Source organism: Typopeltis vanoorti, chromosome 13, assembly GCF_054136105.1.
Source record: "Typopeltis vanoorti isolate ZY-2024b chromosome 13, IOZ_Tvanoo_1.0, whole genome shotgun sequence".
Taxonomy (NCBI): domain Eukaryota; kingdom Metazoa; phylum Arthropoda; class Arachnida; order Uropygi; family Thelyphonidae; genus Typopeltis; species Typopeltis vanoorti.
The window spans coordinates 117401498-117427509 of NC_143561.1; the positions used below are offsets into that span (position 1 = coordinate 117401498).

General features: G+C 35.8%; 1 protein-coding gene across 7 annotated transcripts in view; it reads left to right on the plus strand.

Moving 5' to 3' along the window:
• LOC150100493 (thiamine transporter 1-like) overlaps positions 1-26012 on the plus strand; it is a 344253-nt gene that overhangs the window by 51342 nt on the left and 266899 nt on the right. The window lies entirely within an intron of this gene.

The window sequence follows — 26012 nt, forward strand, 5'->3', positions numbered from 1 at the left end:
ATTTCTGTACCTCCTCTCCTCTTCCTAGCAGGGAAATAACAAATTTGAAATTATTAACCAATAATCGAACCAAATTTATAAATTGAAATTTACTTGCTTTCATGTACTCATCGTTCATTGAACAAAATGTGTGTTTGATGCACGGCTGCATTTAAAGCAATCTGATAGGCACCGATTTTGCAAATAGGCACTTTTAAAACTGCTGTTTTTATTGTATATGTATACAGAAATAGAGAGTTTGCCATATGAAATGTTAACTTATTTCATTGTGTAAGCTTCTGTGGAGATATGACATTCTAGAAATATTAATTACTGGATAAAATATTTCTAGAATTAAATTATTGTATATGTTTGCAGCAGTAGATAATTTGCTGCATGAAGCATTAACTTATATGTTTGTAGAAACCACTTAGGGAAAGTGATCATTTAATCTTGAACTGGGAGATTGCCAGACATGAAAATTTTTTTGTCAAGAAGGGGTCAAGAATTAAAAACCAGGTGATTATGACAAGCTGAGGAGTGCTTTCAGTAGTGCCATGACATACGAATTTAGAGAGGAGAGATGTTTGTAGTGCATGGGAGGTGAGCAAGGGACGTTTGAAGAAAGTAATATCAGAATGTATACCCAGGGTCAGAAGGATAAATCAGGTAGGAGCAGTGGCGGCCAGTGAAAATTTTAAGTGGGGGTGCTGCATATACAAAATAAGAAAAAAAGAATTCATTTTTTCCTAATCAGTAACCAATTTATTAATAACTAAATTTACTTCTTGTAGCAAGGCTTATACGTTGGTCATACATAACTGGTAATTAGCTTAAGGAATTAACAATGCATATAACGGATATTAATTAAAGCAAACTTTAATGAATACCTTCAATATTTCGACAACGTCACGTTGCCATCTTCAGGAACATACAAATATGGTACATGCACGCAGGCACTAGCAAAAGCAAATGAGGAAGAAGGCAAGAAACTAATATTGTTCCTAAAGTCTTAATGGTGCCCACTAGCGGGCTAATTGGATTGTCTTGGCCGTTGGGCTGAAGTTCTCATAATGTAGGCTTCCCAAATTTGGGGTAGTTTCATGCACACAAATTTGTTGAGGTTTGGAACGTTTTTTAGAGCTGCTGATGATTCCATGAATAATCTTTTGTACTTCTTTCGTATCTAAGGCATGGTCTGCCAGCCCAGAGTGGCTGTACTGGTGAAACTGGATATAGTCTTTGTGTTCTGAAATCCTGATATTCGCTGTCCTGCCTGTTTGGCCAAAGTAGGACAATTTACAGCTGCAAGGGACCTGGTATACATCAGATAGGTCTAGGGGGAGTGGTTGGTAGAGCAGATAAGGGATACCAACTTTTTATATGGTCTATAACACGAAGTCAGGTCATTTTTTTGAGGATATTGGTTATTTTCTCAGAGGTGCCCTGGATGTAGGGGATGGTGATAGATTTAGTGTAATCTTTATTGTGGAAGGGGGGAGGGTTGTGGTTTACTGATTTTAGTAATTTTTTGGTTTTTTTGGGGTTGTAGCCACTGGCTAAGAAAGTGTTGAGGATGTGGTTTAGTTCACTGGTTAGGGCATCGTGATCCGAGCAGATTAATTTTGCCCTGTTGAATAGTGTTTTTATAGCCCCTTATTGTTGTGAGGGGGGGGGGATTACTGGTGAATGTATCTGCCTGTATGGGTGGGTTTTCTATAAACAAAGAAAACCAAAAACCAAATTTGGGAAGCCTATATTATGAGAACTTCAGCCCAACAGCCAAGACAACCCAATTAGCCTGCTAGGGGACACCATTAGGACTTTAGGAACAATATTAGTTTCTTGCCTTCTTCCTCATTTGCTTTTGTTAGTGCCTGCGTGCACATAACATATTTGTATGTTCCTGAAGATGGCAACGTGATGTTGCCGAAATATTGAAGGTATTCATTAAAGTTTGCTTTAATTAATATCCGTTATATGCGTTGTTAATTCCTTAAGCTAATCACTAGTTAACTAAATTTACATATTACAAAAATTGCTTTATTAAAAATATGAAAAAGGTGATCAGCATGCCCATGTGCAGTACAAGGCACAAGCAAGAAGGGCGATATGTATGGTAAGGAAGGCCAAGCTAATTATGAGAGAAAGCTAGCTGTTGAGGTTAAAAGAAATCCTAAGGAGTTCTTTTGCTATGTGGCAAGTAAAAGGAGGCGTGACTATGCAAGAATGATTTTTAAAAAAAGGGAGGTAACAGAACCAAACCAAGTAATTGAATTATTGAGTGAGCAGTTTGCAGGAGTACTGCTTAGGTGGTGATGTTGCAATGCCAGATGTGACATTGTACTGATGGGAGAATAGAGGCTGATGAACTGGAGGTGCTTAAAATATTGCAGAACCTCGATGCGAACACAGCTATGGGATTATATGGCATATTAGCCTGTTTATTACGAGAATGTGCAAGGGAATTATTGGCTCCTCTGACCAAGCTGTTTAATTTTAGCCTTAGTACTGAGAAGGTGCCAAGGGAGGAGTGGAAAGAGGTCAAAATAGTCCCAGTGTATAGAGAAGGCTCCAAGAAAGGTAGCAAATTATAGGGCAATCAGCATCTCAGGAATGATGGTTAAATTATTGGAGAAATTGGTGAAAGACAATTCAGGACTAGATGGAGAGGAACATGATACTCTGTAAGGGACAATATGGTTTTGTGAAGTGTAGGACTTGCCTTCATAATTTGCTCACTTTTAGAATAAAGTGACAATTGAATTGGATAAGGGAAATGACTTCTTGGTGTATTGCTAGATTTTACAAAGGCATTTGACATGATTCCACATAGAACTGTATTGCATAAGTTGGAGCAAATAGGGATGGATATGAATCTGATGATTTAGATTAGAGGGTGGTTGATGGACAGATATCAAAGAGTGGTTTATACAGGAGTTGAATCTAGGAGAAGACAAGTGCCCAGTATTGACCCACAGGGCTCAGTATTTGCTCCTCTGTTGTTTAATTTGTATATCAGTGATATAGGAAATATTAGCCTGTTTATTGATTGCTGATAATGCTAAACTGGAAGAGATAGTAAATGAAGATGATGTAGAGATCCTGTAGGAAGACTAAAGTAGATTTGCAGTATGGACAAAGGTAAATGGCTGCCAATTTAATGTGGCCAAATGTATGGTAATGCACTTTAGGAAGAAGGAATCACAAGCTGAATACTTTATTGATAGAACTGAACTGCATGAAACTGATGAGGCCAGGATCTTGGGGATGATCGTAATTGTGGATGAGTTGAAGTTTAGAGGGCATATTGCAGAGGTAACCAAAACAGCGCATTAGATTATGTGGTTGTTGAAGAACAACCACATAATCTAATGTGGTTGTTCTCCCCAAGCAGGGATAAAGAGGTTATTGTTCTTCTATATTAGGTTTTAATAAGGCCACATATGGACTACTGCACACAGATTTGGACACATGGAATCCAGGTGTGACAAATGACAAATATTATGGAGACAGAGAGTTGTAGAGTAGGTACCCTCCCTCGATGAGTCTTTGGACTCCCTGGAGGTGTCTAATAATAATAATAATAATAATTGTGGCAGGTTTATGGAATGCTCTCTATGAGAATAGATTGATGGTCTGTGGACTTCAAAAACTAGCTTATCGATGAAAAAGCAGAGACATGATAGAAGCATATCATTATTAAAGGAGTTTTATAGAATTGACACCGAAGATCGTTTTTTTCAGTACATGGCAGGAAGGGAGAGAACAAGAGATCACCAGTGCAAATTGTGTAGGACTGTGGTTAGTATTTTATTTTATTTTATTTTTTTGCTTGGAATTTGGTGAATAGGTGGAATGGGTTGCTAGAGGTGGTTGTAAGTGCTTCATTAGTGAATGAGTTTAAAGAGAGATATGATAGGTATGGTGTGAACAATGGATCTCCCGTGATGAGTCTTTTGACTCCATGAAGATGGCTGTGTAATAATAATAAATAGTAGTCCTACATGAAGCATTAACTTATGTGGCAGAATCAAAAATTACGTTAAATTTACCAGAAATATTGTAAAAAGTATACGATAATATGAAATGTTCTGCATGTTGTTGTATAAGACAGATGTTTATTGATATCATGTTGGTAGCTGGAACCACACACTCTATAGAGCTGATCATTTTAGTATATGAAATGTAGATTATTAGTACTGGCACAGAGCAAACCTAACTTCATATCTTGTTTAGTAAGCATTCAGAGATTGCGTTTAATTTTTTTCAAGTGGCATAGAAATGCACTGGAATTGGGACAGTTGTCAAAGACGGATAGTTTACAATTATTGAAATAGTCACACTAAAAAAAGCTGTATAGCCATGGATTTACACCAAAATCCTATCTATGTTTCTAGTTTTTACTCTTTTGTACTGCAACAGAGGCAAATTGTTCTTAGAACATATCAGTTAATTGCAGTCCTGGATAGCAAATGTGCAGCCAGTTAGGATCTCTTTGGTCCTAATTTAATGTAATTAGATATTGAGAATACCTAATTGTATCATAAATTAAAGATGCCAAGAAATTATATTCTTGGTTTCATCCTTTATCCAAGTGCAAGCAAAACAAAGTTTGTACGTCAAGTAACTTCACGACTGGGCTACTTGTATATTGAGGCTAATGACTTCACATCATTTACCTTAATATCCCATAATGGAAAGTACATATCCTTATGGACATGTATAATGCTATGCATAATGGAAGGGCCACCATCCAGACTGGTTTGGTTTTGATCGTTATTGAGGTATGTTAAAGTGCAGGGGATACCTTTCCAAAAACTTGGAGTGATCTACAAGATCACTCTAAATCTCACTGAGTGATCCTAAAGGATCACTACTAAACTCATTACTCCTGACCTGAATCACTTCAGGGCAGGAAATTCAGTAGTGACAGGCAAAAACCCACCACTAAGTTTAGTAGTGTAATAGAACCTCTCTACTCCCCAGGAAGCAAGCAAACTCAATGACAAACATTAATAAACATCAGTAGGAGCCAGATCCAGAAGTGATATTTAAGTAATGCAGAAGTCATATTTCCATATACAAGTTCTCAAAAGGTCACACCTTATTACTGAAATACTCTGGATTAGAGATAGATGTTGAAATTTTTTTCCCACTTGGTTATACTGTAAATTAAAGATTCCAAGAAATTATATTCTTGGTTTTGTCCTTTATACAAGTAACCCAGTTGTGAAGTTGCTTCATGCGGAAACTTTGTTTGCTTAATACTTGAATAAAGGATGAAACAGAATGTAATTATTTGGCATCTTTAATTTATAGTATAACCAAGTGAAAAAAAACTTTCAACATCTAATTGTATCAACTTTAATTATATTAAATCTAATTATTATGAGAATCGAATGTTATAACTAAACTGTTAATCACAGTGATGTAGAGAGCTTGCAGAATCATTTAAATAGGCTAAGAATATAGGCAAAAGACAATGGACGTCAGTTTATGTAAAGAGAGGCTTAGGTGTTGTTCATTATCCATAATAAAGCTTAATGGTATAACCTTTGGTCTCAGCTCTGGTGAGGTCCCAAGGGAGTGGAAGGAGGTTAAAATATTTCCTTTGCATATAGGAGGTTGTAAGACTACCGTAGAAAACTAAAGAACAAATGCTATCTTGGTAGTGGTAGAAAATTATTGGAAAAGTTGGTCAGAGACAGAATTCAGGAATGATTGTATAGGAATATGACACTCTATGGAAGCAGCATGGCTTTAAGAGTTGGTCTTGCCTTAGCAATTTATTAACTTTTTATAATAGTGACACCTGACTTGTATAAAGGGAGTGGCTACATGATGATACTACTGGATTTTGCAAAAGTGTTTGAAGGATATCACATGAAATCCTGGATCATTATTGTTTAATTTGTACATAGTGATGTAGGAAATAATTTGAAGGGAGCTATGCATTGTTTACTGATGAGTTGGGTAGCATAATAGTTAATCACAGTGATGTAGAGAGCTTGCAGAATCATTTAAATAGGCTAAGAGTATAGGCAAAAGACAGTGGACATCAGTTTATGTAAAGAGAGGCTTAGGTGTTATTAATTATCCATAATAAAGCTTAATGGTATAACCTTCTGACCAGTTTTTCTGAATTATGCAATGCAGCCACTGGAAAACTTTTATACTTCCATGTTTGAGCATTTCTTGTTGAATTTCATCTACTCCAGTTGACTTTCCACATTTCTGGTTTTTGATGCTGTTAAGCTTTATTATGGATGTCATTTTAATGTGGAGAAGTGTAGATTGCAAGTTGTGTACCACATTGATAGAACTGTACTTCAGGAAATTGATGAAGCTAGGGAAGGGATTTGGGAGTGATAGAGAGTTGAAGTTTAGAGGTCACATTGTTAAGGTTGCCAAGGTAACTCATAAGATTGCTTGTTATTGAAGAGCACCTTAACAAGGAGAGATAAAGAAGTAAACATGGCTCTTTAAGCCACAGTAATCCAGATGTGATACATTCACATCTGAATTACTGTGTTTTGGTCTGGTCACATGGGTTTCTTGGGGATGAGAAAGTAGTGGAGAGTATTCAGAGGTGAGTGACCAAGATGGTGAGTGGTCTGTGGAGTTCCTTATGATAATAGAGTGAGGGTTTGTTGGTTGAAACTGAGAATGTAATTTCTTAGCATCTTTAATTTATAGAATAACAAAGTGAAAAGTTAGTTGATGGGTGGAAAAGAAATGTTATGATAGAAACATTTAAATTACTAAAAGGGTTTTATAGGATTAATGAACAGGAAATATATCAACACTTGGCTAGAGGTGGCAAAACACGAGTTCATCCACATAGATATTTTGGTTGGAGAGTGGTGAATGAGTGGAATTGTTGTACTCAAAGTACTCATTTGTGAGTAGTTTGTCTGAGTTCGTGCCTACACAGAGCAAATCTAACCTCATATCCTGTGAAATAGGCAATCAGAGATTGATTGCATTGTCTTTTTCTATTAGGTACTGCAAAGTAGGCAAATTATCATGAGAACATATATCAGTGAATAGTAGTCCCAGCTATTTAGGATTTGTTTGGTGGGACCCCCTAATTTAATATAATTAAGTATTGGGCCCTGGTTAACTGTCAGTTTGATGAACTGAGTAAGATGTGAGCATACCTTAGGAATGAGGAAAACAATAGTGACATATGAGTTTGGTTCTAAATAATGTAATATGAATATTATAGCAGTTTGAGTAATTGATATACAATGTTGTTATTATTTCCAAAGGCTTTATTTTATTTTAAAAAGGCAGGCCTTACAAACTCAAGGAACTATACAAGCTTGCTTAGAGAAGGTGTTTATAAGCATTCATATCCACAGTGAGTTTTAAACCCATGACTTGTTGGTTGGAGAGTGGATGTGCCATCCACTCAGCCAAACAGGCCTTTGTTTCTGCATTTTCAATTTGTTGTAATGTTCTACGAGGGGGATACCATTCTCTTATGCAGTATTGTGGCAGGGCAATGGATAGAAATACTCTCATTATTGGGAAAAATGAATTCAGTGTCTACACTGTTTAGTGAAACTACTGACTTGTTTGTAGTGATATATATCTATATATATAAATACATACACATACATACATAAAATGAAAGAGATTAATGGGAAAGAAATGGTAAGGTTGAAACTGTATAGTAACTAGCAGCTGCATGTGCTATAATCTTGGGGAAAAACAATGGAAGAATGTTGGCAGCCAATTCAGTGGAAATTGTCCATCAAAATCTATAGAAGGGGCAGCAAGCGACCAAAAGCAAGTGATTGGAGTGAATCTATGAGTGGGCAGTCATGAATTAATTGGATAGTATCAAGGATTCTTAGGTTCTTTGGTGCACTCTACTAAAGATGGACAGTTTTGAATTTATATGTTTGGAGGCTGTAAAATGTTCTGAACTTTTGTGTTTCATTTTAATTTCTATACTAAACTGCACTGATTATTTCTTTATTCAGTGCAGTTTATTATAAAAAAAAAAAAAAATCAGCTAACACCTTTTTATTCCCGTATACGGGAGTAGGCAAGGCCATTTAGCCCTATCTAACTTTTGGAGACTGAGTGGGCAGTTCAATCTCCACTGGTACCCAATCAGAGACAGATGGCCCAAAGCTATCACTAATTAAGCGGTACGCAGTGAAGAGAGACGGCTCAAATGTGCCGCCATCTTGTGGTCCCTAAGACAATATATTTAATGTCTGAAATAATGTGGATTCTATGGTCGATTTTCTTGAGTTTACAGGACGAAAAACCCGAGTTTCCGGGAGGAAAAACCTGCTTGCCCGTGCCAGAGATCGACTAACTCGGGAACCAGTCGAAAAAAGGCTTAGAAAAATTTCCTCTAGTCGCCGACTAGACTCGAAAGGAAGTCTTCCTTCGTGTGGCCAAGCGCAGTGGTATGCAAACGCCACATCCACTGAGCTACACAGGCTCCTTATTAGTTTATTATTATTATTGGATTTCTCTGAATTTCAACTCTCTGTCCATTATCATGCCCAAATCTTAGCCTCATCAATTTCCTGCTGTCATTACCATCATTTTTTTTTTTTTCATTCAATGCACAGTACACAACCTTACATTTTGTCAGATTAAACTGACAACCATTATCCATTACGTGCCTCCGTAGCGCAATTGGAAGAACGACGGTACATTGCGCCCTTCGATTGGAATAGGCCTAAGTTCGATTCTCGTCGCGACGGGAGGAATCTTTATCTGGTCGATTTCAATTGAAGGTGAGTTAGCCGATCTCATATGGAGGTAGCAGGGTTTTTTCTCCCGGAAACTCGGGTTTTTCATCCCGCATACATACAAATCGGCCCTTCAGAACACATGCAATTTACAGACAAAAATTACTAGTTGTGGTGGTGTTGGAGGTGGGCGGTAGATGGCGTTGATGGAGATGATTCGTAGTAGAGGTTAGGTGTAGAGACAGTTGTAGGTGTCCTCCCGCGATGAGTCCTTGGAGGTATCAGGAATAATAATAATAATAATAATCCTTTGTTCATGTTGCCAATTTATTTGTCCTGCACAATTTCTATATCACCTTTGTTGACTATTGCTATCCCCAGTTTTGTATCATCTGCAAACAACCGAATACTCTCTTAAAAAATTGCTTGTATCATTAATACAGATTAAACAGTAGTGGCCTTAGTATACGGAGCCTTGAAGCACTCCACTAGTCATCCTCATTCTCCTGGATTCTACTCTATCATAAACCCTGTGATGTCTGCAACTCTGTCAGCTATTCCCCTATCCATGTCATCAGCTTCATATCCATTCCAGTTTACTCCAACTTAGAATATTGTAACGGATAACTATTATGTATCAGATGGCTTTGCAAAGCCCAGAAGAATTGTGGTGGAACTTATTCACCTCATCCATCACTATTATAAAATGTCAGTAACTTACTAAGATGGGATATGTCTTTCAGAAAGCTATGCTGCCTACCATAAAGTCTCATATTCTTATTCCCCAATTCCTTATTTCTGCCTTTTAACCTACTTTTATAATACCTTAACCACTTATCTTCAGATACTAATTGGTCTATAGTCTATCTTGGAACTTCTTTTATGTAACTGAACTGTCTTTTTCCTCTTTCAGCCCCCCCAGTAGAGCTATGACTTGAGCTATGACTTGAACAGCTTAGTCAGAGGCACTGCCATTTCTCTTGCACATTCTTGTACATTCTAGCACAAGAGTCGTCATGTCATGCAATCCTATGGTTCTATTCACAGCAGTATTTCTCAGCATGCTGACCACTCCAGATCTTTTATTTGCTGCATAGTGACAAAACTCTTAAGGATTTCCTTTGGCCTGCTTAAATTCCTCTCATAATTCGATTTAGACCTTGTTATGATCCAGGTGCATTGTAAACTCAGTGTATGCTGAGTGCTGTGGAAACGAATTTGTCTCCTTATTGTATAGAGCTACAACTTAAACAGGCTAGTCAGAGGAATACAGCAGTTAGAAATAATGTGTATTCAGCAGTATTTCTCAGTATGCTGAGCACTCCAGATCTCAACTATTTCTTCTGCCTCTTTCAGTTTCCTGCTGTCACTGCTGATTAAAGTTATCCTACCATAATCATTCTTCCTCTTATTTCCTGCATTGTGACAAAACTCTTTAGGATTTCCTTTGGCCTACTTAATTTCTTCTTATAATTTGATTTAGTCCTTGTTGTGACCCAGGTGCATTGTAAATTCAGTATGTGCTGAGTGGTGTGGAAATAGATTTGTCTTCTTATTATAAGATAAGAGTGACTTTTAGTTAAACAGCAGATACTGAGGTGTGACAATTCATATTTCAGGAATGATACAGTTACTATAAAAATTTAATAATTTTGAACAGTGTTCAACTTTATGTTAATAATGTCTTCTGGATGGGAGTTGCTTCTTATACTTAGCTGTTTATTATGCTCTTTATTTACATGCATCACGTGACCTTGCCTTGAATATGGTGATTCATCACTCATAAGTGGTGCTGCAGTTGAGATATGATATGATTACATTATTTTTGAACCTGGGGCACATTTTATGGTAAGAATTTGTATGAATTCAGTTATGTAGAAAATTTTCAAAATGTGAGACTGAAATCTTATAGAGCTCCTTACCATGCTACTCACCTTCTTGCTTGTTCTTTGTATTACGTGCTTATCACTTTTTTCTTTATATTTCCTCCAGATTATTTTCTTTTTTTTGCAGCTCCTGCTTTATGATGTAACTCGTCCCTAGGTATGCAATCTGATGCTGCCTTCCTCAAAAAATCCCTGACCATGCACTTCACATAATTTCTGTGTAGTTTTTCCTCTCATGGAATCCAATCCAGTACTTCTTTTGTCCATCGTTGATCTTGTCTTTGAGCAATATGCCCAGCCCATTGCCGCTTCAGATGTTTCACTCTTCCTATGATGTCAGAGACTTTGGTTTGGTTTCTTATCCATGTATTCTTTTTGTGATTCAGTCTTGAGATACCAAGCATACTTCTTTCCATACTAAATTGTGTTCTTAAATTTTGAATTTTCTTTGCATTTAGCATCCATATTTCACAGCTATATGTCAATATAGGAAGAATGCATTGGTTAAAAACTTTTTTCTTCAGGCATAATGGTAGTTGGCTTTTGTATATTGAATGTAATTTTCTAAATGCTTTCCATACAAACATTGTGTATCTTTTAATTTCATCCATGATATTTTGTTCCATTGATATCTGTTGTTGTCCTAAGTATATGTAATGATCTACTTGTTTAATTTCCTCATTATTGATTTTTATTATTTCTGGTTTGCAGTAGCGCAATCAGGATTTAATCTTGGGGGGGGGGCGAGTTGAGTGGACGATTTGAGAATACATACTACACATCGCATACGACCTATGACTGAGTATCTGCAATGATCGCTAATTCATAAGTAGTATAGAAATTGAAGGCACGGCACAACACAAATTAAAAAAAAAAAGAATTTTAATTAGGAAAAGATTTTTGGAAAATTTTCTAGTGTTTTTTCCCTTTTTCTTTGGGTGTGGCACTGCTGGTTTGGACATAGATATTGAACATATTTTGGTCTTCTTTAGGTTTATCTTTAGGCAAGCTGTTTTGCTAGTGATTTGGAGTTCATGGATACGAGTCTGTAATTCATGCGCAGTTGAAGTAAAGATAACTATGTCATCTGCAAAGCATAAATGGCTTAAATATCTTCCATTTATCGTCAGACCTTTCCTTTCCCAATCAAGAAGTTTGAATATTTCTTCTAGGCATGCTGTGAATAATTTTGGAGATGTCGTGTCATCCTGTCTTATACCTCTCTGTATTTCCATAGTAGAGCTGTTTCTGTTGAAATGAATTGCTGCTGTGTTATTTGTATATGCTGATTTGATGGTCCTGACATATGGCTCCTCCTCCACTGGTTGGTTTTGTAATGCTTTAAATATTGCAAAAGTTTTTACTGAATCAAAGACTTTCTCATAATCAATATAAGCCAGCCTGGCTGGCTGAGTGGTTAGCATGTCTGCTCTCCAGTCAAGAGGCTGTGGATTCGAATCCTGCCGTGAGCATGGACGTTTGCGATTGTCTGTGGAAATACTAGTGGTGGTGGTTGGCAGTAGATGGCGTTGGTGTAGTTGTGGTTAATTGGTGGATTGTAAGTGGTTGAAGAAGAGTTGTAGAGTAGATGCCCGTCCTTGATGAGCCTTTGGACTCCCTGAAGGTGACAAATAATAATAATAATGGTAACTGATATTCATTGCACTGTTCAATAATCTGTGTACAACTTGAATATGGTCCATTGTACTAAAGCCACTTTGAAAGCCTGCCTGTTCTTGTGGTTGTGCTAGGTCTAGAGTCGTACAAAGTCTATGAGTTAAGACATTTTGTAAATGCTTTGTAAACCACTGATAATAGACTGATGGGTCGATAGTTTGTCAAGTCTTCTACTTTACTCTTTTCATGTATCAGAATTAGGGTAGCCTTCTTCCATGTTCTTAGTACATTGTACATCATTTTTCTTCAAGCATAAAGTAAATAGTTTTGCTAAGAGTTTGTAGATCATTTCTCCACGTGATTTTAGAAGTTCAGCTATAACTCCATCTTCACCTGCAGTTTTTCCATTTTGCAAGCTTTGGATGTTCCACATAACTTCTACCAGAAGAAGTTATGGGTACTTCTGTGGTACTTCAGCTATTTCATAGTTGTCTTCTTTTTCATTTAATTCATCATACTGATATAATACTGAGTAAAATTCTTCAATTCTTTTTGCTATAGCATATCTATCTCTGGTTATGGTCCCATCTTATAGTTTGACTGCAACAATCTCTTAATTTCTGTTTGGCGTTTTTGAGACTACGGTTGTTTTCAATTGTTTGTTGTATGAATTTACAATTGAATGTTCTTATTTCTTTATGATACATTTTCTGATTGTTTTGCACAATTCAGTGTATTCAATTTTATTCTGTAGGTTATTTGATTATTTCATTTCTCTTCGTCTCTTCATAAACTTGTTTGTTTCTTCAGAAAATTTGTCTGTTGTATATATATATATATATATATATATATATCAGGGGTGAATATTCCGGGTGTGCTGTGCAGTGCTTATCTACCAAATAGCAATATCAATGATATCATATTTTTGCATTTATTTCCGATAAAGACTCTCCTAATTGTACTAATGCTTCATGAATAGGACACTGTTCAATTTGTAAACATTGCATCACATTCATGTTAATAGCCCTGGTGTGTGTGTGTGTTCAAAATGCATACACCTTTGAGCCCTTTGAAAACATGTACAGATGGTGGCAGGTCAAATTCTTAGCATTCTAGTAGTTTTAAATTGCTCAGAAGGTGAGGCAGGGTGATCTCTGAGACAATAGCACCTAGAGACTGTGATTAGTTATTGTTTCAACCAATCCAGTTGAACGTTATTTGTCATGAGTTACTGTTTTTGTTTTCTGAGTTTCATCTCTTTTGTGTGTGTGAAGTGTGAATTGACGTGGTAGGCAAGTTTTTATATATAATATAGACAAATGATATATGCACGTAAACACAAGAAAGATATTTAATTAACCAAATATTTCGGTCTGGAAATAGCAGACCATCCTCAGTGGTATTACAAGAACAGTTTAAAAGAAATACAAGCTAGAATACTAACCATAGATCGTTAAAAAAAGAACATGCTGTGTGATGTTATATCACTAAGTATGAAACGAATATTTTGAGGTAGAGACATGATTGAAAAAAAAAAAAAAAAATTAATGAGTAATTTTGATTAGACTTTCCCAAATTTTTGATATAGATATACTGTCATTATGATTCAGGTTGGGATGATGGAGCAATTCTCCACGCTTTCCTTGAACAAACGTTCGAACCTATAACGGGATCTATGTAAGAAGCGAGTCCTGGACCAAAAGATGCTGTGGTCAGTTTCAATCCCATGTTGAGCCAATCCAGACTTTTCAGGTTTGTTGTGAAGAATGGAGGATTGATGTTCTTGGATTCTTTTTTTAAGAGAACATCCAGTCTGTCCAAAATAGGAGAGATCACAGTTGCAAGCAATTTGATAAACTCCAGGAAGAGATAAAGTTGAGCGTTTGTCTTTAGGAGAAGGAAAATGAGAAGACAATTTGTTAATAGGTGAATACGTAGTTGTTAAATCATATTTCTTTAAAATTCTTGCAATAGGTTCTGAAATACCGGAGATATAAGGAATAGGCACTCGACGTATTGAAACTTTGGAAGTTTATTTCCACTTGGTTAGACTATAAATTATATATTTAGTTTAATCCTTTATCCAAGTGTAAGCAAACAAAGTTTGCGCCTTCAGTATCGTCAGGACTGGGGCAACTCGTATCAAAGGTGAACAAAGCTTCACATCACTTGCCTTAGTATCCCATAATGCAAAGCACATCTCCTTGTGGACATGTATAATGCTATGTATTATGGGAGGGGTCACTACCAGCAAACAAAGTTTGCGCCTGAAGTATCGTCAGGACTGGGACAACTCGTATCAAAGGTGGACAAAGCTTCAATCACTTGTCTTGGTATCACATAATGCAAAGCACATCTCCTTGTGGACATGTATAATGCTATGCATTATACATATCCACAAGGAGTAATCTTGATTGCTTCAGGCGCAAACTTTGTTTGCTTACACTTGGATAAAGGATTAAACTAAATATATAATAATGTGTTGAAACTTTGTTGTTTTATGGAGGATTATAAGAATTGAGAAGATGTTGAGTACTTTTTTTAGAAAAGCCATCGAGTTTCATGTGTTGTTGGATAGTAGAAAGTTCTTTCTGTAGATAATCAAAAGTAGAACAATTAGTTTTGGCTCTTCTGATGAGGCATTTTATAATTCCTGTTTTTTGACATGGATGATGGGCTGATTCTTTAAAAATATAACGACCTGTGAACGTTGGTTTCCTGTATACTGTAGTTGTAAGAATATTTGAAGGTGACTGGATGAGGAGAACGTCTAAAAAAGATAACTGGTTGTTTTCTTCTATTTCCATAGTAAACTTTATACAATGATGCAAGGAATTAATACTGTTTAAAAAAGAAGGTAAAGAGTTTTTGCTGTGAGGCCAAATAGTAAAGATGTCATCTATATATCTTACCCAAAAAGATGGTTGAGGGAAAATAGATGAGAAGAGGACTTTTTCTAAATGTTCTAAATAAAAATTGGCTAAAGCAGGAGAAAGAGGACTTCCCATGGCCGTTCCTTCTACTTGGCTGTAAAATTTATTTTGACATACGAAATATCCAGAATGTATTACGAAATGGAATAGTTTTATAATGTCTTGAGGAAAGATGTCAGCAAGTAATTTTAAAGTTTCCTTGAGAGGTACATTGGTATATAAAGATTCTATATCAAAGCTAACCATAAGATCTGTAGGTTGTAATGAGACATTTTTTAATTTTTCTAAGAAATCTGAGGAGTTTTTTAAAAAAGAATTAGAGTTGCCAATGTAAGATTTCAATAATTTAGCTAGATATTTGGCTATACGGTAAGTATGAGAGTCAATACAATCTACTATTGGACGAAGAGGATAGTCAATCTTATGGATTTTTGGAAGGCCATAAAATCTAGGAGGTCTTGCAAAATGAGTTTTAAGTCTTTCAATTGTGTCTTTATCTAAACTGATGACTTCATCTAAGAGAGAATTTAATTTCTTTAGTTGTCTGTTGGTTGGATTATAATCAATTTCTTGATATGTGGAGCGATCTCGAAGCAAAAGAGAAAGTTTTCTTCTGTAATTTGCTGAGTCCATAACTACTGTTGCTTTTCCCTTGTCAGCTTTGGTGATAATTTTTTCTCAAGGACTGTAAAGATTTCATTTCAGAAGGAGATATGTTGGAAGGAGGAAGTTTGGCCTTAAGTAGAGAAGAAATGGCTTCTAGGTGAAGAGCATTAGCTTTATCACTAGTTAGATGATTGAGATTCCTTTCAATGTTAACTAGGAAATCTAGATATGGTATCTTATTTGGAACAATAGAAAAATCATGTCATTTTGACAGGATGAAGGGTTTCGCTTTCAGTCAAAGGACGTCCGGATATATTGACAATCCAATTATCTGGAGTTATGAAGGGCTTGGATTGTCTAGACGAAAGAGCTTCATATTTACGGTTAAGATGTTGACTTAGTTTATTATAAGCACGTTTGAGTAGAACGTTTAGCCACATTTAGAACTATGTGAGAAAGATGTGGATCCAAATTTGTGGAAATATAGGTGCGCAGATCAGAAATGTGATAACTGTGAATAGCAAGGTCACGTTTAGCAGCTTTAAGTTGATTACGGATTAGAGATAAACTAGTGTTCCGGTAAATATTATGAGCTCCAGGAGATTTTATTGTTTCTTTAATCTTAGCAAAATTGGGAATAATCTTGTTGTTGCAGCACTTTTTTAAGAAATTGATCTTTGCTCGTAACCTACCATGTATAACTGAAAGTTTTCCTAATTAACTGATTATTTTGGTAGCATTTTCCCCGTCCCGTGAAGGATAAGAATTTGCTGTTTTAAGGATACTTGTGACATAAGATTGAATGATAAATAAAACATCAAATTCTTATCCTTCACGGGGAAAATGCTACCAAAATAACTGGTAAATTAGGAAAACTTTCAGTTATACAAGATAGGTTACGAGCAAAGATCAATTTCTTAAAAAAAGTGCTGCGACAACAAGATTATTCCCAATCTCGCTAAGATTAAAGAAACAATAAAATCTCCTGGAGCTCATAATATTTCTCAGAGGATAGGAAGGTGAAAAGAGGATGAAGAGTTCTGTTAATAATAGCAGAGGAATTGTGTCTACTAAAAATGGAAGATAAATTGTTGTGCATGTGAAAATTTTGAATTCGTTTGGTGTGAAGCTGAAATTAATGGAGTAATATATCTAATAAGGATGTTATAGGCTGGGAGTATAGAGAGTACTGATTGTAAAATGTATAAGCACATTGGTTTGGCATGTAAAAATAAAAGGGATCCTAATGGGAGATTTTAATTACAGAAGTGTGGATTGTAAGAGAGAGAGAGAGAGAGAGAGAGAGGAGATAATATGTGGGAACAAGGAGAGTGAATTTGTCAAATTTCCTAAGTATAATTGTCCTAAAAAGCATGTTAAGGAAGTAACCAAAAGTTTTAGAGTGTTGGATTTGCTGATAAACTCATAGGATTTGGTTGTTAATGAGGTACAACTGTCACCTGGTTGGTGAGAATGACTTAAGGTACTGATTTGGGAGGTGGTCAAACAGAAAAGTTTACTGTCAAAAAGAAATATGTGGAATTGTAAGGTGGGTGATAACGAGAAGCTCTGTAGTACTCAACTAGCATCAATATCTTAGATTGATAAGCTGTGCAGAAAAGAAGTTGACAGAGCATGGGAATAGATTAGGCAGCATCTGGCACGATAAAGTAGTGGATAACAGTATAACAAGAGTTAAGCAACTTAGTAGAGTAGGAGTGAAATGGATGAACAAGGAAATCTGGCAAGTGGTGTTTGAAATAATGTTATGGAGGAGGTACAAGACACTTAGTAGTGATCAGATGTATGACAAATGTAAATTGTAGACTAGAAAGCTGACATGGCATTATAAAGAAAGAAAAAGTACAATATGAGAGGAGATTGAGCAGTCAGGTAAAAGATAATTTAAGGGAATTCCTTTGTTCTGTGGCAGTTAGTAGGAAGAATAGTTATGGAAGGGTGTAACACTGGTTTATATTTATGGTAACAAAGGTGCACAGGATATAGTGTTATAACTAGTGGAAGAGAGGCAAATATTATGGAAATTAGTTCTAAAATAATCAAGTGCTGATTGAGTTAGTTGTTAATAATGCTGTGGGAACAGATGATGTGTATTTTTTGAGGAATGTGCAAATGCATTAGCATCTTTGGCCTGGTTAATTAAAGAAAGTCTTACAACAGTTCCTAAGGAGTGCAGAGAAGGTTAAAACAGTACCACTTGACATGTATGGTTCTAGGACATCATGTTGGAGGCTTAATGGATTTTTTACAACACTCAAAAAGAATTAAAATAGAATTTAATACTTCCTATATTTCGTCCTAGTCACTAGGACATCTACGGGGATTACAAAAACAATTAATGTAACATATGCACAAATAACAAACAATACTAAGCCCAACCATGTGGGTGACACTAAAGTGTGTCATTAATTGTTTTTGTAATCCCCGTAGATGTCCTAGTGACTAGGACGAAATATAGGAAGTATTAAATTCTATTTTAATTCTTTTTGAGTGTTGTAAAAAATCCATTAAGCCTCCAACATGATGTCCTCACAGCACTTAAGACTCTACACATGCTTCTAGGACAGAAGTTTCCAGTTACTGATCAGTTTCCAGTCTGTATCTCTGTGGTTGTTGTCATGATATTGAAGAAATTGATTAGGAATAGAATACTAAATAGGATTGATTGACAAGGGATTTTTTATGATGATTTATTTGCATTTGTAAAGGGTAGGTTTTGTTTTAGCAATCTACTTTGATTTCATGATAAGATAACAAATGCGTGTGATAAGGGATATTCATATACAGTGATATTCTTAGACTTTGCAAAATCATTTGATAAATTACCTGAAGTTAGGTTGGTGTACAAGCTGGGATGGAAATGGATAATAGATTGGGTAGATGAATTGGATAAGGCCTGTGAAGCTCAGTAGAAGTGGTGCTTGCATTCTCTGCACTAGTCCAAAGAAATACATGAATTCTAGTTTAGTCAGTCACAAGAGGAACTTTTTTAAGCCTTTCTTTGACAAGTTCCAGAATTAGTTGATCTCTGGCACAAGCAAGTGGTCTTTTTCTCCCAGAAACTTTTTTTTTGTCCTGTAACCTCAAGAAAATTGACTTAAGTCAATTTTCTTGAGGCAATGTCTCAAGGAAGGTAATCAGTGGTGTGCACCAAGCTTCTGTTCTTGGGCCCCTGCTATTTAACTGTAAAATACATTAATGAGATTTTATGTGAATTGAATGAGGATCATTGGTTGTTTGTTGATGATGCAAAGTTGGGGAAAACTATAAGGAAGGTTAATTTGTAAAATTAACTGATATTAATTTCCTTCCTATAATATTCATAGAAGATTTGAATACATCTTTAGTATGGACTAATGAGTGGGGGTTGTAGTTTTAATAATAAGTGCAAGGCCTCGGAGTGCAGAGATATAGGACTATGTACTATATTGATGGAAATGTGCTTCAGAAAGTGGAAGCAATTTGAGGTTTTGGAGGGAGGGGGGGAAAATGGTTGACAGTGGACTGAAGTTTTTAGGGTACACTGCAAGTTCTGCAAAGACTGCACATCTCATATGCTGATATGATAAAAAAGTACATTGACAAGTAGGTATGAGGAAATTGTGGTGCCTGTATAAACATCGGTCAGGCCACACTTACTGTTGTGCTCGGATTTGGTCATGTAGTTTTTAATTGTGATGTGGAAATATTGGAGGAAATTCAGAGATAAGTAGTGACTAAGGCAATATCAGGACTTTGGAATGTTGATTATGGAGACAGTTTAAAGGAATGTAAGTTATGGAGTTGGGTGGATATTTGGAAATGAAGTAATATGAAAAATGCATTTATGTTATTATTATTTTTTTTTTATTACATGACATCTCTAGGGAGTCCAAAGACTCATCATGAGAGGGCATTCTACTCTACTTTGCTTAAATACGTCACCCTCTCCACCACTACTTAATTCTCCTACTACTTTGATACTACTACTACCACGAATGCCATCTACTCCCCATCATTACCACAACAGCATTTTTTGTCTGTAAATTGCATGTGTTCTGAAGGCCGATTTGTCTGTACCTGGGATGAAAAACCCTGAGTTTGTGGGAGAAAAAAACCCTGCTACCTCTGTATGAGATTGGCTAACCTCACATTCAATTGAAAAAGCCCATATAAGGATTCTCTGTGTCATGATGAGAATCGAACCCAGGCTTTTTTCATTCAAATGGCACAATGTTCCGTTGTTCTTCCAATTGCACTACTTAGTAAGTTTTTATTGGATTCAATACAGAGGGTGATTATAAAAAGAGTAGAAGGTGAGAGGGGAAAAAACAAAGAAAAGAAACCAATGAGACCATCTCTAGAAATTGGGTAAAGAAGGTTTAGTATCATAAATGTGGTTGTTGATTGAATGAACCTCCCATGACGAGTCTGCTAAAAATCCACGGAAGTTGATGTGATAATAATAATAATTTTTAAAAAATTTTTTTATTATTGATTTCTGAAATATTTACACAATTACAATAATCATCTTTAGTGACATTCCAACTTGTAATTTTTACAAAATTCAGCACTAAGTGCTGCATATGTGATTTATTGTCTACATTGCATTTCAATTAAAATTTTGATGATAATACTTTTTTTGCATCTATATTTACAACATGTGTTCTTTTAATATTAACAATGAAGATTACATGGAATTTTATTTTATTTATTTTTTAATAAATAGTATTTTTGTCCATTGCTAAAATATTTACACCATATATATACAATAGTTATCTTGAGTATAATTTAAAAAATTTTTCTACATTGGATTTCAGTTAAGAATTTTAATATTTTGAGTGAACAACTAATAATAATAATAGTTTGGGAGGCATTTCTGATTTCTTCCTCGAAGCTTTGCAGAGCTTTTCCAAGGAAGATAATAGATGGTAGTGGTTTCATGGTTATGTTTCTATACTGGTCGCAAGCCAGGTGTTGATTTTACTGTTTGTTGGTACGTGCTTGGAAGGCTTCAACTGCTGTTACACAGTTTAACTTTTTTTTCTTTTTTTTTGCAAGTAGGGTTGGATTTGGACATGGTGTTTGTTTGTGTCCTTGTAGTGATGTTTTTTGAGAGAGGTTTGTCATAGGTTTTATGTGTGTGTGAGAGAGAGAAAAACAGGAATTTCTCTAATTTTCATTCTCGCTATAATATTTATATAGCACCTGTTTCAGCTCTCTGTATGTCCCTAGGTTTCTGTCGTCGAACGGCAGTTTGTTTATCATGTCAAGTACATAGAAGTTTCGGGCGGCTTTGCCATAGTGATTGTTGTACTTATTTGTTGACTGTGGTCTTGTTATCTGATATGTTGTTCTGATTACTCTATAGGTTGGGCTGTAGTAATGTTTTAACATGACTGTGTAGTGGCATAACTGTTTCACCTTAAATATTTTGTGTTGTGTCCATGCTGCCTGCATAGCATGGAACTGTTCTATCTTGCAACCATTTTATCTTGCAACCGTTGTAACCTGTTAAGTCTGTAGTCTGTGCAGAATGCATATGATGTGATTGAGTATCTTAAAATGTTTTCATATAATGCTTTATATAATGCTTTATAGATTAGTATTTTTATGTGTGTCGGGGCTATGTCTTTAAATCGGTATAGTTTGCTTGCTATTATCCTAAGCTTGATGTGTAGGTAGTTTACATGGCTATTCCAACTTTGATCAGCATTGAAGTGAAGTCCGAGATAGAGTGTTGTTTTCACCTGTGTGATGGTTGTGGTTTTAGGTTCAGCGCTTCGTGTATAGGTGGGTGAATGTCGGATAGTGAGATATTTTGTCTATGGGCAGAGTTTGGGGGTTTTTGAATATCATTAGCTTTGTGAATGGATACTATGGCTGTGTTGCCTGCGTACTGGAAAATTTTACTTTTTAAGGGAAGATGGCTCATATCGTGTGTGTATATGTTAAATAGAATGGGGGATAGGACAGCTCCTTGTGGTACTCCACAGGTTACCAGTACCAGAAAATTTTACTTTTTAAGGGAAGATGGCTCATATCGTGTGTGTATATGTTAAATAGAATGGGGGATAGGACAGCTCCTTGTGGTACTCCACAGGTTACCAGTACCTCAGCATACCAGTACCTGTTGTATGCTGATTCTATACGTGTGATGTGCTTCCTGTTTTCCATGTATGTTTTAAACCACTGGAGTAGATGACCTCTGATTCCGATATGCATTAGTTTCGTTAATAAGGTTTTGTGTGTTAGTGTGTCAAATGCTTTTATTAGGTCAATGAATATGACTAATGTTATTCTGTTTTTATCCAATGCAGCGTTTATTAGGTCTGTGAAATCTTCCAGGGGTGTTGCTGTTCCTTTTTTTTTTTTTTTGAAAGCCATATTGTGTTTTGGGTATGATTTGAAATTTTTTAACGTATGTGGAGAGTTTGCAGTGCACGATGCACTCCATGATTTGGTTGATTACAAACAACGTGGCGATGGGTCTGTAATTACTTATAATGTTTCTTTTTCCATGTTTGTGTATGGGTGTGATTAATGCAGTCTTTAGTGTTTCAGGTTTGTGTCCCGTTTCGAAGATTTTGTTTAACAGTTTTTGTATAACTGGACATAGGTTGGTTGAGTGTTTCTTGATGTCTTTTGGTCTGATTCCATCTATCCCCGGTCCTTTGTTAGGGTTAATTTGTTGAATTGACAGTGATAGTTCTTCTTTTGTTACTGTGGGGAACCACATTGACTGGGTTGCTCGTGGACCTAGTGGAGAATATTCGTTTGTGTGAGGAAAGGTTGTTTCTTGTAGTTTTCGGACAGAGTTCACAAAGTGCTAATTAACGTTGTTTGCCAACTGTTTGAGGGATTTAGGGTCACAAGCAGAGCTGTGTTTTATTGTTTCTGAGGCAGTGGTTCTGTGTATATCGTCCAGCATTTCATTAATCAGGTGTCAGGTTTCCTTTATGTCATTCTGAGCTGTTGTTAATTTGTTGCTGTATAGTTTTTTTTGCTGTTCTAATCTGTGTTGTTAGGAGATTCCGTTTTCTTTTGTATTCAGCTTGTAAAGCGATATTGTTTGGCGACTTCTTAAGTTGTTTCCATAGGGCATCTTTTCTTTGTATGTCTGTTAATATGTTGTTTGTTATCCATGGATTCTGTTTTGTTTGGGAGCGTATTTTTATTTTTGTTAATGCTTTGTTATATATTTTTTTAAATGCAATTTTAAGATGATTATATACAGCTTCAGCAGAGTCTGAAGATGCTATCTGCATCCAGTCTGTTTTTCTGATTTCGTCGTTTACTGTTGTTTTGTTTAGAATGCTATAATACTGTTTTGTAGTCTCAGTGAGTTTTATGGGTTCTGGTTCAGTGTGTAACTGTAATGCTGTGAAGTAGTGGTCTGCCAGTTTGCATGTTATGACGGCTGCTGTGTGGCTGTTTGGAGGGGCCCATATATTTATGTTGTCAATACAGGATGAGGTTGTTGTATTTGTGACTATCTCTTCTCATGTATATGACTGTATGGATGGGGTTATGTTATATGCTGATAAGAGGTCTAGGTATTGTTCTGTGTTGTTATTTATAGATTAGTTTCCTAATGTTTATATTCTTGTCTCCTATTATTATCAAGCAGTGGCGCACCCAGAGGGGGGGCAAGGGACCCGGGCACCCCCCAAAGAAAAGGAAAAAACACTATAAAATTTTCCAAAAATCTTTTCCTTATTAAAATTCCTTTTTTTTTTATTTATGTTGTGTCGTGTCTTCTATTTCTATACTACTTATGAATTAGTGATCACAGCAGATGTCAGTCATAGTCTGCCCCCCCCCCCCAAAGGTTAAATCCTGAGTGCGCTACTGTTATCAAGTATTCTGAGGCACTTCTTTCGTGGTTGAGAGCCATCTGTTTAGTTCATCTAGGAAATTTGTGGTGCTTAAGTTGGGTGGTCTGTATATTGATATCAAGGATTAATATCAAGGAGTTTTCTTGTTTGATGTTTTTAATTTTGATGCATATGTTTTCTGTGTATTCTAGTTTATAGTTTATTTCTGTTACTTCTAGTTTATGTTTGGTAAATATTATTATACCACCTCCTCATTTAGTTTGTCTTCAGTGTTTGTGTTGTTGGAAGTGTGGCATTTGGAAGATGGTTGCCTCTTTGTTTGTCGTAGATACTTAAGTCAGTATTAAAATTTCTATGTTGTCTATATCTTCTTTCAGATAAGCTTGCAAGGTCAGCCAGTATTTTGAAATGCTTCTTATATTGATGTGGAGAATAGATAGTCCTTTTTCAGGGATAGTCACTTGTTTCCATTCTGTTATTGATTTCAGAATGCGGCAATTATCATGTTCTGGGATGATTACATCTGCTTGATGGTCTTCATTCATGTAGGTTGGTGTGCTGTTCCCTTCTTTACGAGTCATCAATATCTTTTAATGTGGCAGCCTGTTGAGGTCTTCTATGGATTTTATTTGGATTGTTTTTGCATCTTGTGTATTTTTAAGGAATATTTTGCTGTCTCTTATCCATATAAACTGGTAATTTTTTTCTGTTTTTACTTTCCTTGTTTAGTAGAATAGTTTCTGGTAATAAGGCACATTAAGCATTCGGACAAGTATATTGGGGTATTGTCGTGGGCTCCTTTCAGATCCTTGACTACTGGTTTTTTAATCCTGCTAGCTTTTATAAGTGTATATATAATATATATAATAATAAGATTAACAACATATCAATACCATTTACTTGCAAATCTAATAGACAGTTTGCTAATGACAGCACACTGCACTTCTCTTTCTCATTTGACCAATCATGCACTACACAAATTATCAAAACTTCCAGTATATCTACTTCTCACTCTTACTCCTACTCTCACATGTCACATTTACCTCAGGTCATTTAGCCTTGCAAATCTTTTAATCTCTTCCTTCATGCCTATCAACTCATTTTTTATTCCTTCTACTTCTTCTCTCAGCATCTCTCTCTTTCATAAAGTTGTTGGAAGCTTCTTTATATGAGTTGCCTCAGTTCTGAAAATCCTCAGGTGCAAACTTGTTTGCTTATAGTTTATATATAAGGTATAGAATTCATATTTATATAAATTATATACCTTATATATTAAAGTATATCATTTCTAATTATATACTTGGTATATAAGAAATTATACACCAAGTATATAATTTCTTGGTATCTTTAATTTATAGTATAATCAAGTGGAAAAACTTCCAACAATGTTATTCATCTGCCTAACACCAAACCTATTTATCCTCCTCACCCTGAATATAAAGTCTGACACCTTCAAACACTCTTGACCATCTCCCCATAACACTGCTTCATGCTGCTTCCTTATCATGTCATAATCACTTTCTCTGAAGTATAACATGACTATTCTTAACATCATTCTACATGTATGTGTTTTGTGTGTGGGAAACCTATAGCAAGATTGATGTGGAGGGTTCCTACATCAGTGATAAATCCTTTGATTTTGTCTGTCACCAGATCTATCACTCTGAAACTCCACGTCCCCTCCATCACATACTGTTTCAACTAATTATTTCTTAGTAGCTGAATAAATTTCATTTTATTTCTTCAATTGTGATTTTTTTCTCTTCCAGTCTCTGATCCCATAATCAAAGTCCCCATAATAATAACCCATTTTAAACTTATATTGCTGTGGCAATTACAATGCTATCCATAGTCTTCTTTTGTCCCTTGGGCAGCACATTTTGAACCCATACACTTTTTGGCTGCAATTCATTTATTACTATCATTAGCAATAATCCTATACTGTATCATCTTTCAACTGAGTCTCACTAATAACTATAACTTTTGTCTAGGTTCAACTAACAATTGCCAAAAACTTCTCTCTTATTCTAAATGCTTCTGGTATTATGTACACCAGCCTGGTATGTATACATACATTGCAATATCCTGTTGGACCCACAACTATCTTTACACCTTATATTAACTATCCTTCTCAATTTTTGGACCTGAGAATTAACAATCAGCACTTTTTTTTTATCTTTCTCCTACTAATTTCTCTGTTCACTCATCCCCCCCCCCCCCCCCAAGCTCTAGTTTCCCTTACTCTGCACTTGCATGCTTACCAAGTGACACCTTCTGCAGACACCAAATTCCTTTAAATGTAGTTTATTGCTCAGATTCCATAAGTGACATGCTGGTTTTCTGATTCCATAAGGCCTTCCATCCATCATATTCACTTCATATGCCCGTGCGTGCATATTTGCTGTCATTTTTGGCACATACACATTATAA